The sequence below is a fragment of the Xiphophorus maculatus genome, chromosome 4 (genome assembly GCF_002775205.1).
Source record: "Xiphophorus maculatus strain JP 163 A chromosome 4, X_maculatus-5.0-male, whole genome shotgun sequence".
Taxonomy (NCBI): domain Eukaryota; kingdom Metazoa; phylum Chordata; class Actinopteri; order Cyprinodontiformes; family Poeciliidae; genus Xiphophorus; species Xiphophorus maculatus.
In genome coordinates, this window is record NC_036446.1 from 2093147 (window position 1) to 2108884 (window position 15738).

The window sequence follows — 15738 nt, forward strand, 5'->3', positions numbered from 1 at the left end:
TATTATGGCTTTATTCTCTTACAACTTTATTCTTGCAATATTATGACTACTCGCAATTAAATTTTTGAAAAACATCTCTAGCATGGCCCTGATTAACTACATTTTAGTTTCCATTTGTTAAAAAATCAACCAGATAATTTAAAGTTCAGATAATTTGGTATTTCTGAGTTATTTAGCAACTTAAATTCAGACAATTTGAGGTAAAAGTTATTGTAAAACAAAGTTTTCAAAAATCCAAGCCGCAGTTCTTTCAAAAATTTTTTTTTTTTTTTACAGTTTAATTATCAACAACTAGGAGATTTCTCTACAAATCAAGTTTTTATTGGCCGATTTGTTTCAAGCAGCTCGTTCAATAACTGATTGAGGCCTCGTTGCAGGACTAATGCTTCCTCGGGGTGTTGGATCGACAGATGGGATGGACTAGCTCAAAGTGATGTTAATGCTGTTGTGTGGTATAAATGGCAGCAGTTAAGACTGCTGAAAGCATCAATTTGTCTGATTGCTTCAGCTGCTGCTTTAACAAGGCGAGCTGCGAGTTTCCTTCCCTCTCCTTTGTTCTTTGAACAAACATATTGAGCTGAAGTTTGCTGATTGGAAAACGCAGCGTGATGCCGATATGAATTAGGAAACTAGCTAATAAAAGAGCAGAAATAGCCTCACAGCAATCAACACAGTTACTGAGGAAAGAATAGACTGATAAAGATGAGGACATGTCGGCTTATTTCCGGTGGGAGTTGGACTCAAAAGTTGATCTTTGTCTTTCTGTTTTTAACCCTTCTTGGCCAAACGTATCGGCGACGACGACCCAGTCTAACCCAGTACCGTAATCCTGTGATACTTTGCGCTATCTGAAAAATCCCAACGGTTTCCGAAAGGGGAGACGTTGCGCGTTGATCATCTGAACAAATCGGTGATTGATTAGCTAATTTAAACACCTGCTGGAGAGATGGTGTATGGGCCTCCGTGTTTTAGCTGAACCAAGACGCACCGAGTTCTGCAGCACGTCTACATGTTATGGTTGTCAAAGTCAAGCTAGCATAGCTGACCTACTTCCCTCTCCCTTGTTTTTTTTTCCTGATTAAAACTTTTTCCTGACCTTATCTAGTTGTTGTTTTGTTGACAATTAGCAGCAAATCACTGACTCTGTTTTTCTTTCATATATCAGGCATACATTTAGGATTTAGAGCTTTGATAACTAAAACCAGTGGTACGAGCGAAACGTCACAATGTTGCAATGTGTCTCATTGTGCAATCACCAGTTATGAAACAAGCAATAAACATTACATTTAGTCAAATACCATCATCATCAAGCAAAAATAAGTTGATCAATGTTCTGTTTTCTACTAATCAAAATAATTTCTAAAGATGGTCTGTTGCCTTGATTTATAGGAAGTCAGTGTTTCGGATGTTTTGCAGTTTTCTGGAAGTTTGTCCAGTGTGGCCCAGTTGCTACAAATAAGCTGTTGGACACAAACTGGTGCGATGCAAAAAATGTGTTTCCAGTGGAGTTCAGCGAAAAACACAATTTTAATGTGGCTGAAAAATTTTTTTTTTTTAAATTGGCAAATAAATTTTCAGCATTTTATGGTGAATAGAAACGGAGCTTTAACTGGGTCGTCCAGCCACCCAACCAGCAGAGCTCGTTTGTACTGGGATTGTTTTTCTGGTTGTCTGATGACCAAAGGTCCGACTCAAGCAGAGCCTCAGGTATTTCTGCTTTCTTAAAGCAACCAGACCTCGTCTTCACCGCATGACGGACAGCTGCGTAAAATCTTATCTGCATGCTAATTTTGACCCTTTTACCTGTCAAACCCTGTAAACGTTTCTATTTTCTTGACATTTACACTAAATGTCACAACCTTATTTTCTAAATGAAGCTATTTTCATGTAGCGGAAATAGAAAGCAAAGTCAGAGATGTATTTAGAGACGAGAGCAGAAGAGGAAATGTTCCCTTTTCTTAAACTGGTGTAATTATGTTGAAAGCAGCTGCTAAAGGTCAAAGACGAAGACGCCATCGTGTCTTCGACCCACCTCTCCAGCATCAGGTTTTCTGCTTCACAAAGGCCCAGGGGGCGCCGGCGTTCAGCGGGGCAGCAGGTGTATAAGCTGCAGTTATTTGTTGGACAATGAGGTGGAGGTGGTGAATCCATCAGCTGCACGCGTTGACCTTTCCCTGATCTTTGGACGGCGTTCAGCGGCGGCTTATTGCTCCGCTTCACTCGGGTTAATGACCTGTCAGCCTGAGTGATCCCTGAAGGCGGCGGGCTGTGACAGCGAGCGAACACCAATCAGGAGGCAGAGCTGGGTCAGAACCAGCAGCTCAGACACGAGTAACAGCAGAACCCGGATCCCTGGCTGAGCGACTCAAAACAGAAACCCGGACCGAAACTTTGTTTGTAAAAATTAAAAAATTTAAATAAAAAAAAAAATTATAGTAACTTTTAATAACATTTTTATCAAACATTTTAGATTGAAAAAAATTATCACAATTTTTTTAAAATGAAACCTTTTTAATTTAAAAATGTTTAAAATTTTATGTTTAATTTTTTTAGATTAACATTTTAAAGAATTTTCAATTAAAATATTTCACAGGTGAGAAGCCTGTGAAATATTTGACTGCGTATTACGGCCGTCGTAGATGCACAAACAAAAAGGAGCAAATTTCCACCCAGATTCTCAGAAAATTTTAGATTAATCTCAGAAATTTCCTGACAAAAACAAGAAAATCTGAATTCAAAAGTCAAACATTTTCTGGAAAAAAACATGGACATTTCTGAGTTTGAAAGTAAAAAAGTGTTCAACTTTTGGAAACTTTGGAAATTTCTGAGGTTTTTTTCGAACAAAATGTTGACTTTTGAAACTCAGAAATTTCCATGTTTTTTTTATTTCTGAGATTAATCTAAAAAAATCAGTTTGTACTAAAAACATTTACTTCTCAAACTTATAAATGTTCTTGTCCTTTTTCTTAAAGACAAATTTTTGATTTTTTTTTCCCAAAAAAAAATTTCTAGCAATTTTTCAACATTTAACTTTAGAAATTTCCAATGTTTTTCCTCAAACATTTCTGTGTTTAATCTCAAAATTCCTTCGTTTTTGGCAGAAATTTACTCCTCAGTTTTTTGCCGTCGTAGAAATAAACCTTGGAAATCCTGTTTTGCTTTTATTTCACCTACAGGTTATCAAACAATTTTACTCGAGAGTGAAAAGTTTTTGTTAGAAAAGGCGACTGAAGTATTCAGTAGTTATGTGATAATCATTAAAGTAACGATGCTCTAACGTCACGTCTGTCTGTCTGTCCTCTTGTCGAGGCGCCGCTGCCATTTTGTGCTGTTTTATTTCAGCTGTTTATTCTTGTAGTTTTATTAATGCACCATTTTGTTGCAGCTTTAAGTTGCGTTATGACGACTGTTCACCTCACTGAAGTCTGTTTTTGCTCCATATCTTTAATCAAAATTAAATTCTGCAATAACTCGTAATAATCTGCTGCGTTTCCTTATAGAAACTTTTTTAAATAATCTGAATGATAAATTAAGATTTTTGTGAATTGTCTGCAGACGACATATGTTGTGAATTAACGTTATATAAATAAACTGACGTAAGGGTGTAATCTCATGATAAAAAGGTTTATTTTATTTTTGGAGTTAAATAAATGTGCTCAGAGTTTGCTCTGTGATCTTCAGCTACGGTAGTAAAAGATGGATTTATATGCAGCTCCATTACCGTGGAGGCTGCTGTATTATGATGTAGGTTTTGCAGAAACAAACCTTTACACACACGCCCACACACACACCTTTATTCACCAACTGTATCTCTACACACACTCTCTGCAGCAGCTTTATACACCCACGCTCAGCGATAAGCAAATCTGGGACATTAATGGGAAACAATCCTTCCCAAGGACGCCGTTTCCTCAAGTTGTGCAGGAAGGATTCAAGCCTGAGATAAGATGGGGTAAACTTTTTATTTTTTTCTCTGCGCACAGAGAGTCTTACCAAAATACAGACACAGAACGTCAAACAGCAGAAACAGTGCAAGGCGCCGGCTGAGTCAGCAGCAGACGAGGTGACACGGTGGAAACTGCTGCATCTCCGTTTTGATAACCAGCCAACAGAAGCGCTGAAGCTTTCATCTGGGGACCTTGTCAGGGTGGAGTAATGTGCTGGAGCTTCCCAATCCCAGCTCTGCTTCCCTAAGTCAGTCAGAGAGGGAGACTAATCCATCTTCATTGGTTTGCAGCTGCAGTGCAGCATGCAAGCCTCTGCAGGGGAATACACCAGCTCCATGCACGCATGCAAAACGCCCGGCGAACGCGCTGAGTCGGGCAAAATCTGGGTCCATGAAGCTACGCAAACCAGGTGAATGCATAATATTACTGTAAGATGACTTACTGTGGCGCTCTGATCAGGTTACAGGATCAGGTATAACAACTGAATCAGCTGAAAAATAAACAAGTTTGATGCATACACAAGATTAATTTGGGGCTAAAACATTTTTAACATCATCAGCACATTTCAGCAACAAGGCAGTTCGAAGCTTTACATCAGAAAACACAAAAATAAGACAGAAAAAACAACTTAAAAACCTGCGAGCAGTAACTTATTTCATTTTGGTCCATAAAATACCCAAAATTTCCACATAACTTTACATTTGGTCCATCGGATGATGCAATTTTTAAATATTAAATGATTGATGTTTCGATTAGTTACTCAGTACTTGAGTAGACTTTTTACCAAATATTTTTTATTGTAGTTTTTGGGCGGATACTTCTTGAGTAAAAATATGTTGAAGTAGTGCTACTTTTACTTGAGTATAACTTTTGGGTACTTTACCAACGTCTGGCAGTAACAAATATTACATTTGGTTGAGTGCCATCATCAAAACACATCCAATATATTGGTCAATGTTCCAATTATTATTAATCAGCAAGTAGAGGTTAGCAGCTAGCATGTAGAGGTTAGCAGCTAGCATGTAGAGGTTAGCTGGTAGCATGTAGAGGTTAGCTGGTAGCATGTAGAGGTTAGCAGCTAATAAGTAGAGGTTAGCAGCTAGCATGTAGAGGTTAGCTGGTAGCATGTAGAGGTTAGCTGGTAGCATGTAGAGGTTAGCTGGTAGCATGTAGAGGTTAGCTGGTAGCATGTAGAGGTTAGCAGCTAATAAGTAGAGGTTAGCAGCTAGCATGTAGAGGTTAGCTGGTAGCATGTAGAGGTTAGCAGTTAGCAGGTAGAGGTTTTGGTTTGATATTTGACCCTGAATGTTTATCAATATATTTAGCTCTAAATACTTAGTTTCTAGTTTGTAATATTTACTTTAGAGCTAAACATTTAGTTTCAAGTAAAGTCGAGCATCTGAAGCGCACAAAATGATTTTAATAAAGAGTCAGGATCAAATATCGTACTTTTTATTTTTGCATCAGATACAACAGACTGAACTGATTCGTTTCTGCAACTTTCTTTATGTTTTTCGACTTTCATTCCATCAGGGCAAATTTTTCCCAATTTTCCTCACCTCCTGGTACAGATGCATCCCATTCAGCCGAGGAACAAGCGTTATTTTCCTGAGAGATGAAATATTGTCACATTAGGCTAGATGGGATGAGAAAATGTGTCTGGGTTGTTCACATAGAGTATATTAGAGCACCGTAATGAATAAAGCAGATGGTGTTGACAGGATTAATTCTCCTTTTTTTGCCCCTTTTGAGGAATCCAGCATGGCCGCCTGACAGCTTTTACAGCCCAGATTTATGTTGGCTTCGCTGCTATCTGCTGCAGCGAAGGGAACCCTGAAGGATAAGATATACTGTCCAAATTTAAAGCAACGTATATGAGGTGATAGATGGCTTGCATATTAAGTTGAACTGCTAAATAAATCACCTTCCTCTGGTTTTTGGCACATCAGTGTTCTTGTGTTTGGTTCGTGAATAACGTAGAGAGATAAATCAATTCAAGCTGCTGTAATAAAGAAAACACATGAAAATTAGTTGTTTTATGATCTTTCCGGAGCAGATATGATCATATATCAGTGTTTAACTGACAGATTGTCATGTTTTCTGTCTATTTAGCAAAAATGTCTGTTTTTCATTTAATAATAGAAACATAAAGATAAGATAAGATTTATTGTCATTGTCATCAACAGATTACAACGAGATTGAGATTTGCTCGACTCGAGTTAAGATTCAGGTTATGTGTATATACATAATATACAAAGATAAAGAAATAAATAGTACAAATGAGAAATAAATAGACATCAGAAGATGGTTGCAGCGCCTGGAGGTGTCGCAACAGAATTGACATTTTTAACAAAGTGGTGTCAAGAGCAGAAGTTCTTATGCCTTTGAATTTAGTGCCATGATTGCCATCGGGTAAAAACTGTGTTTTAGGCGATTTGTCCTGGTTTTTATTGCTCTGTATCTCTTGCCTGATGGCAGCAGCTGGAAGAGACCATGGCCAGGGTGTGAAGAGTCATTTAAAATGTCCAAAACGTTCTTGTGGAGCCTGGAAGTGTAAATCTGTTCCATAGTGGGGAGTGTCAAGAAAACTGGCATAGGGTGTGAGATCTTTCCGGGTGCATGCAGAAAAGGTGCATAGAGGCCTGAGAGAAAATAAGTAATCTTGTAGTTTGATTAAAAGCTAATTAAATTGAATATGAAGGAATAGTAAAATGAATACAAGTAATCACATAATAACCTTCTGAAATGTATTATCTGAAATGTGATCTGTAATGATTTCTGTAATGAATTAACTGTGGAAAGATTATGGTTGATGAATTATAATAAGTAAGAGATGTGATTGATTGTTAACTAAGGATCAAACTTGTGATGATGTGAAGTTGTAATCATTTGAAATTAATTCAAACAGGTTTAACAACAGATTTAATGTGTTTAAAGAGCTATAATACATAATAGTGGGTTATAGAAAAAGAGAGGAATACAGCACAGTCCTGAAACAGGAAATGTCGCAAGCAGTTCTGAACAGATGGTCAGAGCGCACAGGATGGTTGGAGTGTTGAGTTTGGCTGAAGCAACGGAGAAAGGGGAAGTACGGGACTTTCCACCATGGTCAGCAGAAATAGATTGGGCAATGTGAGGACTTTTTCATGAGATACAGCAGATGTGGAGAAAGTCACGTAGGCCAAACCTCCCCATACACACACATGGTGGAGAGATGCATAAAAAGGGGCTGAAAAGAGGAACCAGCCGTTCCCAGTCCGACGGCGCAGAAGGAGAGACAACTTGCTGAAGCAGATTGAGCCACGGACCGCACTTCAGAACCACGGGGGAGCTCGGACTTCACACCGCCAAGAAAGGACTGGGTTCCATCGCCCCATCCCTGGTTCTTCATTCGATCGTCGGTCTCGTCTCAGCCCAGCAATTACAAACTCTGCAACAAGACTTGGAGGAAGGACAAAGCTCCCTCAGGGATGAGGAACTGGGTTTTGCAAAAGGATTCGGACCCGTTCTGCTTTGTTTCTTTTCTAAAGAGGGTTTTTTCCACACAAGGCAAAGACCTCAACCAAGGATGCTAGAAATTCCTGTTGCCAAAGATCCACCATCGTCTGGGTATGAGTTGAATCTGCTCATTGAAATTCCATCTCAGAACTTGCGACTTTAGTCAGGGAAAAGAGGACAGGGTAGTATGATTGTACATGTAAATTTTATTACACTGTTTTTGAATTATTTACGATTGATTATTGATTTGTATGTCGCATATCCCTGCTTAAGCTTGCTTAATAAATTTATACTATAAAATTCTAAAGAGGTTGGTGGACATTGGAATTAATAGAGTCATTTAATCTTCGTTCAGTTCTTTTAATTAAGGTAAAACTAATGTACATGATTCCAGTAAATAGGAGGCTTCATAATTTCCTTTGGTGAGAATAAATAATGACCCTGGGACTTACATCTAAGTCACTAAACATAATCTAGCCGGTTCCAAGTGCAAGTTATGATTTAGAAAGTGGGCTACCGTTAACAGAAGTGGTTATTGGAATTATGCAGCTGTGAGGGCTACTCAGCTGATTGTTTCTTAACTGTAAAGGGTCATAACTTCTGGATTGGAGGTAGTTAGAGCTAGACGAATCACTTTCGCCACCAGTTTAAATAGATTATCTCTTATAGAGTACTTTTAGGGTAATACCCAGGTCTCAGAGATTTTCCGGACCTGTTAGACAGAGAACTGGTCAGTAGGCAGCCCTGGGTAGTAGTGAGGAGTGGGCGGGGCTGACTATTGCAGGATAACCGTCATGGCGCCCAACGTGGGGCGGCGCACAACTGAGTAGGCGGGCCCCAAAGACACCAAGTCAGTGAAAACAGATGCGAGACTCTGAATAGCTCACTTGGGTTTCTAACTCTTAGGGAAGAGAGTTAGTGGTGACTGACAAGGCCATCAGTCACAACCCTCGCAGTAACTGTATAGCATACAGGTGAGGGAAAGCTTCTACTGAGGATAGAATGACCAGATCCAGACAGTGAAGCCAGTAGCCAACACAGCCTGGACCCATCCCTACTCGAAAGTGCAAAGAGAGGCTTTGGGGGATAGGCGACTCGAAAGACAAAGACAACTATGAGTGAAGAAGAAGAAAGAGGGGAACTGGATCCCCTGCAAAAGCCAGCAATGGGACAAGGGGCAAGCGACACCAGCCGGGACTGGAGGAGTCATCAATCCCGTCTTTCCCAATCCACTATAACACGACTTCCTACAAAGTTAATATTACTCGGTGATGGATTGGAATCCTGGACTGAAATAAATAAGAAGATGTTCTTTGGATCTCACTACGCCACCGGTAAAGACATGGCTCAGGAATTAATGGAGATCCTAGTGAGGAATCACATATACTACTGCACCCAGCTCAACCATGGCCACCGCCTGGGGGTCGTCAGATGCCCAGTGAAGGTTGCTAAGAAGGCTGAGGTTGGGGAGTGGCTGGAATGGTTCGCTAGACTCCTTGAAGGATGGACAGATGGTAAGCTGCGGACTGTCTACAGCCCCTCCGAAAAGTATGACAGCATAGTAAAAACAGCTACACTGGCAGCGGGCATCGACGGAATCCTGGTGAACCCTCTCGTTAGAGGAGTGCGCCAATATAAAGAGTATACTGAGGTCATGCAGAGACTTTCAACCTACAAAGAAGGCAAGGAAAAGGAGCAAGCCCTCGAAGAGGCAGAGTCGGAGGTGGCTGAGGCCCCATCCCGACTGCCCAGCAGAACCACGACACCGACTCGCCAGCAGAAGCAACCTCCGAGGGATCTGATAGACCTGACGGGCGGCAGCGACGACAACGGCGGCGGTGACAGCAGCGACGACAACGATGGAGGTCCCTCAGCTCCACCGGGTCCATCGCGGAACGAGGACATCCCACCTGCACCGGCCAATGAGGAAGACCCCGAGGGACCACTCGTCGGCGGTTTCACCGAGGAGCAACTGGAGCAAGAGGCCAGGGACTGGTCCCCTCGACAAAGTCAGGGGCCCGGGTTTCATCCCCGAGTCCACAGCACGGAGAGGAGGCATCTACTACCACCTTCGAAGACCCCAGCGGCCAGCAGTTCCGACGAGGACGAGGAGGAATCGGACGAGGAGCAGCGGGGCCCCGGTCGCCCTAAGAAGAAGACTCAGAAATCGGACACCTGGAGGATGGCCCGAGAATTAGCCGAACTACCACCGGGGGCCAGCAACGTTAGGCTGCAGACCGGCCTCCGGGTTTATCAGGTTATTGGAAGAATATGGGATCTTGAAGGTGACGGACTGATTGTGTTCACCAATGACAAATACAAGATCCACAATCGAAAGTTCAGACACAGCCTTGAGGACCAAGCAGGGCAAAATTACGAAATGGATTCAAAATTGCTAGAAGCCACCTGTAGCCCAAAAACAAGGGGAGAAGTAGTCTTGATGAACGGCTATAGTCTCCCTTATGGGGCTGTAATCCTAGTCCCGATTGACGTCTACCGAAAAGGAGAGAGTTTGGAGGAATATCGGAAGAAGATGTGGCATGGACTCGAGCGGGGCCTGACGGCGGCCAGCAACGAATGCATGAGAAGAGTGATAGTGAGTGTACAGGGACTGAGATCGCCAGATCTGCCAAGGGACACCGCCAGATCAATCGCGGAGAATGGAGTGGTGAATATAGCCAAGACCAACAGTCATTTCTTTGTGTTCAAAGAGGTGGTGGTGGTGATTGACCCCCGTCTGCATCGACTCCGTACTGAGCAAGGGGTGAAATTGGCAGCTGAGTTAGAGGAGCAATGCCGCATTAGCCATCCATCACAAGAAATCAAGAAATATCCCTTGAAAATTCCCCAGAGTGGGGTTTCAAACACCACCCAGATAGGTAAAGCCAAAGCCGTGCAGCCACCCAGGATAAAGATAAAGGAGGCACCTGTTGAACCAGGGTTCTCCGCAGCAAAGTACGTTAAGGAGTTCTCGTTTGAAGAGAGCCGCAGTGAACTGAAAAAACCCAAAGCGGGAAGAGTCAAGAATGAGCAGCCGACGGTCCCGGAAGAAGAAGGACCGATGAAACCAGCCAAGATTCGACCGCTGAACTCCCCCAGGGGAGAACCTCTTCGACAACAGCAGTATGAGGACATCAGTGACTCGGAGGACGAAGAGGAGCAACCGGAGATCGAACATCCTGGAGAAGAAGAAGGGGAGAGCGATCACGGCAGCGTCTTCTCCGACCCAAAGCAACTACCGGCCGAGCACAGGACACTCCGAACAGGACAGCACCGGGGTAAGAAGAAAGAAATAGAAACCTTTGACATCGAAGGATCTTCTGAGAGACTGGCAAGAGACGTGACCTGGGGTCCCGTGCAGGCTAAAGACGGACGGCGTACGTATGTACCAGAAGTCGGCCAGACCGAGTACCAGATCCCGGCAGGATGGGCCAGCAGATTGGGAGACCGTGTGCTGCTCGAGGTGGAAGCGACAGTCGGAGAATGGGCTAACATCCTGATGACACCATCCTGCTCTACACTGACAGCACACTATTCCCTGACTACCAACTTCAGGAATGCATACATTGGAATTATGTATGATGTGATGCTGCGACGACTGAAGAAAGCCGCCTTCAAATACTCCAGGGAGGCTCGACAGAAGCTGGACGAAGTGTCGGCTGATGAAGAGGAACCCCAGGCGACGTCTTCGGAGCCAGGACCACAGATCCCGGTGAGACCACCAGGGGCGTTGGCTCAGCTACCTGCCGCTAATACGGGACAGGACGCTTACGCCGAGCTGAAGAATCTAAGGCTGGTGATTAGGAGTAAAAACGCAGACGAAAACAATGAGGAGTATCTGAAAGATGTTTGGCCAACCGTGTTGTCTACCACCAACCACGAGGGAGCCAAAAAGTTGTGGCTGACCAGCGTGACCTCGGACCCGATGGTTGGAACAGATTCAGCACAGTGCAACTATGAAAGGCTGGTGTTGGAGGACATGGATGATGAAGAGTCCCAGGTGAAGAGAGCTAGAGGACGACTGGACAAGGGAAGCCGGTTGGAACCGCTGTGGCACACACTTAAACAGACCGTTTCCCCTGCGAGATATGTGAAAGTACTGCGTGAGGTGACAAAAGGACGCAGAGGGGAGATCGTGTTCGTGAAGTTGCCAGTGAGAAGCACGACGGTCGCTCAGATGGATGTAGCGGTGCAGGGATTCGACCTGGAACAACAGTACTACGAGGACAAAAGGAAGAAGGAGGCTAGCCAACCGGCAAAGCCACCTGGAAGGGTTAACATCAGACAACCAGCCAACTTCCAGGGTAGACCGTTCCAGCAAGGAGCACCGCCATCCAACTTCCAGAGCAGACCGTTTCAACAAGGAACACCGCCATCCAACTTCCGGAACCGGCCGTTCCAGCAGAAACCACCAGGACCGCAAGGGAAACCGACCAACCCTCCGGCTTCATCAAACCAGCCAGGAAAAGGTCAGTTCCTGACAGATGAGGAGTATAGGAAATTGAGCCAAGAAGAGAGGACGGCCCTCCGTGAGTCCCGTAAAGCCGGGGCCGGAGGGTCACCAAAGTAATGGCGTCCAGGTCGCGGGTCGTTTTAGAAAATGCCTACTGGGAAGGGGACGAAATCTACGCTAAAGTGGAAGGAGTGCCCTACCTAGTGGACACCGGAGCGGAGGTGTCGATGACCCGCAAAGACCTAAAAACAGCAGGACACCTGAAGGTTCAGTTTGCCAATGGAAAAATAGAAGAAATGCCATATGGAACCTGGAAAGGAGTAGTATGGGTGAAAGGTCCCTACAATCTCCTCACAGTAAAAGACTTAGACGAACTCAGTAAAAAGAAAGGCACACATCGCCGACTGGAGCGAAGGCTGACAAGTTTGAAAGCAAGATTGGTGAAAGTCGGCCCGACTCAAGCAGGGTCAGAAAAGCAAGACTGGTACAAACCGGTCGACATACCAACGGTGACAGAACAGAAACTTGAAGAGAGTGACTTCTCCCCGGCTGGGAAAGAGAAGCTACGTAAAATCATCGCTACAGCACAGGTAGCACGGTTCAAGAACGATTGTGGAGATTTGGGCCCAAAGTTTGTTCATCACATCGAAGGTGGGGTTCATCCACCTGTTCGGCAGTACCCGTTGAACCCAGGAGCAGTCGAGGAGATGGACAAGATCGTGAAGGAGCTGGGCGCCCTAGAGATCATCAGAGAGGAGCTCAACCCGATCACCAACAGCCCCATCCAGGCGGTGAAGAAACCTGAATCGGCTGGAGGGGGTTGGAGGCCAGTTATCAACTTCAAGGCCCTGAATCGGAGAACAATAGCAAACCGAGCCAGTTTGATCAATCCACAAGGAGCGTTGAAAACTCTTCGAGTCAAAAAGTTCAAGTCCTGCATCGATCTAGCCAATGGATTTTTCTCTCTACGCCTTGCCAGACAGTCGCAAGGTAAAACTGCATTCACCCACAAAGGCAAGAGCTATGTGTGGCAAAGGTTGCCCCAGGGATACAAGAACTCCCCAAATGTGTTCCAGTCAGCAGTGATGGAAGTATTGGGGGACGTAGGTGCTACTGTGTACATTGATGATGTTTTTATTGCTGATGACACCGAAGAAGAACACCTAGAGAGGCTACGAAGGGTGATTGAAAATCTCACCAAGGCAGGTTTGAAGCTAAACCTCAAGAAATGTCAATTTGGACAGTTCCAAGTGAACTATCTGGGTTTCCAAGTCACGTCGGACTTGGGACTCTCGGATGGGTACAGAGAAAAGCTGACGAACATTCAACCACCACAGTCAGAAAATGATTTGCAGAAAATATTGGGACTGTGCAACTATGTCAGAGACCATGTACCCAACTATCAGAAATATGCCAAACCTTTGTACCACTGCCTGAGGAAAAGTGAGGGCGACGAGAAAGACGGAAAAAGACCCTGGGTTTGGACAGCAGCAAATCAACAGAACCTAGAGGAACTGAGAAGGGCCATTCAAGCAGCTGTGAGATTGGAACCAAGGAGTTTGTCAGAAAGACTGGTGGCAGAGATCAGCTGCGAGAATGACGATGCCATGATCAAAGTGAGTAACGAAAATGGAGGCTTAGTTACCCTGTGGAGTTACACCCTAACTTCTGTTGAAAAGAAATACCCGCAGGAAGAGAAAGAGCTAGCGGTGTTAGCCCGCTATTGGGGTGTGCTGAAAGATTTAGCACAAGGACAACCAGTCAAAGTCATCACACAAAGCCAAGTTCACAAGTACCTAAGAAAAGGAACTGTGGAAAGTACTAAAGCAACCAATACTCGGTGGGGAAGATGGGAGGACATCTTGCTGGACCCGGAGCTTGAAATTGGGCCAGCACAACCTACCAGTAAGAAAAAACCACAAGAAACACTTGAGAAGCCAGGACAACCGGAATGGACAATCTACACCGATGGATCCAGAAAGGGGTCCGACCAGTCGGCATACTGGGGATTTATTCTGAAGCAGGACGGCAAAGAGAAATGCCGCCAGAAAGGAAAGACCCCGGGTAGTGCTCAAGCCGGAGAAGTGACGGCAGTACTGGAAGGATTGCTGGAGCTGGTGAAAAGGAAAATCAAAAGTGCCAGGTTAGTAACCGACAGTTACTACTGCGCTCAGGCTCTCAGAGAGGACTTGGCCATTTGGGAAGAAAATGGTTTCGAGACAGCAAAGGGCAAGCCAGTGGCACACAAAGATTTGTGGAAAAAGATTGCTGAGCTGAAGCTGCAGTTGGAAATAGAAGTGCAGCACCAAAGAGCACACACGCATGAGGGAGCTCATTGGCGTGGGAATGATGAAGTGGACTGTTATGTCCAACAAAGGAAGATCGTCTTTGTCGGTACCGAGAAGTGGGACAGAACTCCCAAAGGACGGGAGGTCCCAGAAGAATACGTGGTCGAGGTCGTGCGGAGCGTGCATGAGGCCCTTGGACATGCAGGCGTGCGACCTACCCGTAAGGAACTGGAGGAGCAAGACCTTTGGATCCCAGTGAAACAAGTCCAACGCGTGCTAAGGGACTGTGAAGTGTGTGGTCAATACAACGCAGGTCGCCGAGGGCAGCGGATGGATGGGTTGTCCATCAAAAGCACGGTCCCCTGGGGCTCAGTCTGCATGGATGTTGCAGGACCCATGGGGATAACAGGAAGGAGAGGTGAGAAGTACCTCTTAGTGCTGGTGGATTCTATGTCGGGGTTTGTAACTACAAAAGCAGCCAGGAAAGCAAACGGCAATAGCGTTGTCGGCATGCTGGAACAAGTATGCAGTGCCCTGGGAATCCCGAAAGAGCTGCGCACGGACAATGGGACTCATTTCCGTAATTCACAGGTTGACCAGTGGTGTCAGAAGTATGGAGTAATGCGAGTTTACTCGCCACCCTACACCCCACAAGCTAACGGAGTGGTGGAACGAGCCATAGGGTTAGTGAAAAGCTGGATAGCTAAAAATGCTAACACCAACAGTTGGAGCACCCAAGCGGTGGAAATAGGGCAGGCCCTGAACGACAGAAGCAGAGCCGAAAGACCCGCCCCTGCGATGGAACTCAACCAACGGCCGTTCACCACGAAGGAAGTGGGGCGGGGCTCCAGCGACAAAAAGGAGAAGCTGACGCCCAGAGTGCCATTCCGAGAGGGACAGCGCGTGTGGGTCAAAGCAAGAGAACAACCTGTACATGCAGCAGTAAAACCCAAGTTTGAGACAACTGACATCGTCAAGAGAGTACTGGATAGGAACACAGTATTGCTGGAAAGAAAAGGGATCCAAGGAGTCGAGCAGCTCAAGCCGGTTCCTGACTAAAGCGAAACAGAAGCCGGTGAAATGGCCAGTGAATCATGTACCATTCCACCCTATCTCGGACTGGCCACCGTGAAAGGGGTGGTTGTAATTAGAAGAACACCTTCAGGGATTTGGGCAGGACGAGCCCTGAAGAAATTGGATTGGGCCAAAAATGGAGTCCTGTCGGAGGACAGAGAGATGCTGGTTTGGAGGAAAGCTAAAAGCGGCTGCCCGGTTTGCTTAGCCGACCACCATCTTCCCATTATCTGGGAAGGACCGGGCCGTGAGAAGCCAAGACACCAGGAGGCTACCGCAGAGATGCTACAACACCTTCGCGTCTCCCCAGTCACGGTATTGAACAACACAGTCTGTGGGAACTGCCGAGTGGGTTACCTGCCCCGGCTTAAGTTGGAAACCCAATGGGGGTGGCTCCAGGAAAAACCAAGAACTTGTTATTGCACGTGGGACGGAGATGAGCTACACCACTGCCCTGTGTGCGAGGAACAGCTGAAGA